The sequence below is a fragment of the Monopterus albus genome, unplaced genomic scaffold (genome assembly GCF_001952655.1).
Source record: "Monopterus albus unplaced genomic scaffold, M_albus_1.0 scaffold35.1, whole genome shotgun sequence".
NCBI classification, from domain to species: Eukaryota; Metazoa; Chordata; class Actinopteri; order Synbranchiformes; family Synbranchidae; genus Monopterus; species Monopterus albus.
Window position 1 is genome coordinate 674,633 of NW_018127915.1, and position 3,211 is coordinate 677,843.

A 3,211-nucleotide genomic window follows, 5' to 3' on the forward strand; every position below is an offset into this window, starting at 1 on the left:
CAAGTACACAGTGAATTCACATTTATTATTATATTTACAATATAAACAATCTACCCCCCCCCCCGGGCCGCAGGAAAATTGCCAGGCGTTGCCCGGTCCGCAGTGATAAAAAGGTTGGGGACCACTGCCGTAGCCTACATGACCTGTCCTGCAGCAGCAACCTGGACAGACAAGCGAAATGGCTGTCAATCAATCAATCAATCAATCATAGTGTGTTTCCAAAACATACAGAGAAAAGAACATTTTCATAACACCAAACAGAAGCAAAACAGTCCAGATCACTCATTATCTCATAATAATTCTAATCAATTATTCATCATCTTTCCATTAATGCAGTCAGTAGCTTTGCACACCACAATCAAAAAATTATTGTAGCCTGTTTTTTTTTTCCTGCCGATGTAGATGGCCAGCCTGGCTTGGTCCAGCAGGAAGTTGAACAGTCCATCACTAACCTTCCACCAGTATTTACAACCCAAAAAAAGAATTTCCCAGGTTCAGTGAAGAAATACTGGAAAATCTAAACAGGAGGGAATGTGCAGATTTTGTCAAGAACTTCAGCCTGAAAATAATTTTCATGTGTGTCTGAGATGTGCCTGTTACATATTTTGCATTTACCGTACATATGTTACGTTTCATTTTAAAACTCAGGTTTATTTGATTACTGTAAGTGAAACAGGAGAATAAACATTTTATGTATTTTATATAGACACCTGACAGTAAACAGAAAGAATGACTCTCAGTATTTGAAACTGAAATGCTGAAAAAAAGATTTGGGAGAGATAAAAACTGCAGACTCTCTTCTCTCCCAGTCTGGGCACCGACGTGAAAACCAAGCACAGTTGCTGTGTTCTGACTCATCTTAAGATGCTTTGAGAGGAGTTTTGGAGGATCGTCATGTGTGATTACTGGATGAATTTCATGTCACAAAGTTGTCCGCGGTACATTTAAGGTATTTTTGGATTGAAACCCATTGATTGTATAACTTCTGAGTCATCTGATCAGTGAACGTGATGCTCCAAACACCAAGAAATCTAGTTAACCGCCTGCATCTCTCAGTATCATGTGTTGGTTATGTGATGCACAGACAGGTGTGATGAAGGTGAAGGTGGACACTACTGCTTACAACGTGCAAGCAACCGGCCTCCCAGAGCATCAGGTTCTCCTCAGCCTGGATGAAGTCCTAGGACCAGAACACCCCACATCAAGGTAACATTTACCTTGGCAGACAAGAACATGATGAGGTATCTGCTCACATTATGTTTATTTTAATGTGGCAAATGGGTGCATGTGATTGCCCCGTGGTTGGTAATGTAGGCACAGGCGTAGCCACAGGGTGGCCAGGGGTGTCACTACCCACCCCCAGAACGTGATTGGCTGCAAAATGTGATGCTTGTCAGTATTAGTGGATGAAAAAAAAACAAATTGTTGCCTTAAAACATTTTTCTTTTGCTTTATAATTGGTCATTTAGTTTTATTTAGTATCATGTGTGCAGGATGATATTTACGTACATTTCTTCAGCTGTGTTGTTGTGAAGTACTTGGCATGATTCACTGGGGGGAGCACAGCCAAGTTTAACTAAAGAAAGCACTGTATAAGTCTCATTTTACACAAAATAAAGAATTTGTTTTTTAATAATTTATGGTTTATTATTTCACAGAACTAGGGGTTCTATTTACTTTTTACATGTTTTTCAATTGTGCCACCCCTCTCTCAGTCTGTGCATCACCCCTTGCTAAATGATCTAGAGCCACCCCTGGATGCAAGTTTTGAAGTGTCCTGTTGGCTCACCAGCTGGATGGGTATGCAAGCACACACACACACACACACATACATACATACATATCATAGCAGCTGGCAGCGAATCACCCAGATGAGATTGATTTAGCTGCAGGCCAAATGGTGTATGCGCTTCATTCTAGTCTCATCAATACAAGAGAATTAGCTAAGAACAGCTCATATGGACATTTTTAACCTCTCTGGTTCCTGTTACCTTACTGATTCATTCATCCAACCTTTTAAGATTGAAGATTTTTCTACAGTCCTGGGCAGTTTTTTTCTAATGGAAACATCTCCTCACATTATAATGTTTGGTAAAACAGCTTTTACAGCACGTAAAAGACGTAACCGACACATTTGCCTCAGGTTCAGACCTTCTGTGAGTTTGACGGTTCCTTTGTGGCTTCAACAACAACATCACCACACACATGTTTAGTGGAAAGTAAGCAAGCAAATGCACATTAACAGGCACAGTTGCTTCATTTATGTAACCAAGCCTCTCTCTCCCTGTCCTCTTCTTTGTCTCTGGTTTTTCTGCACCTCTCACCCCCCTCCCCGCTCTCGCATTTGAAGAGTTGTTAAATAATAGTGCAACTCACCCATCACTGATCTGAAACCACAGAGAGCTCATTCTTCTGCTTTCATACTGCATTTGCATATCTCGTTCAGTGGCTGTGTGCACAAGTGTGTGTGTGTGTGTGTGGTTGCATAAAACTGTAGGCATGTTTGATGTTGTGTGACTGTGTGTGCAGGTGTGTTGTGTCTTGACAGCGTCAGAAGCTCAGGTAACATAGGAATGGATGTGTTTTTCAGTCATTTCTATTTATTTCTTTACAACAAGCTGTATTTATCTCAGTCATCAAGAGGGCTGTGATAAACTGACATGACATTATAAAATAACATTTTATGTTACTAGTGAAGTCAAAGTATGAAGCAGCACAAAAGGGAAAATACCTTGTCTTGAGTAAATCTGTTTAGTTACTTTCCATCACTGGTGTACAAACCAAACTGGTTCACCTGACCCACAGAGATTTACTGGTAGTTGGGAAGTGGAATATTGATCTGGCCACTAAACACCAGATGTTCTGGGGTGACAGAGCAACACAGATTCATTTGCACGCACACTGGAGATGTTCACTGGTGTGAAGCCGGTGAGGGATCATGGTGCTGTTTCTGCACCAGTGACTCCTGAGTGAGACACCTTAGTGGAGATGGGGTGAGACTTGGGCAGAAAGTGTGAACCTATGTGTGCCCCCACTCCAGTCTCTATTTGGATTTTTATGTGTATTGTTGTAAAACCCATGCTAAACCTTTAATGCAAATATTTTGAACAGCTATCTATTACGCTAAGTCAATTACAATTTACCAGAATTTTAAAATTATCAATGTGAAGAAGGCACGACAGTGGCACATTAGCTGCTTATTTTGCAGATA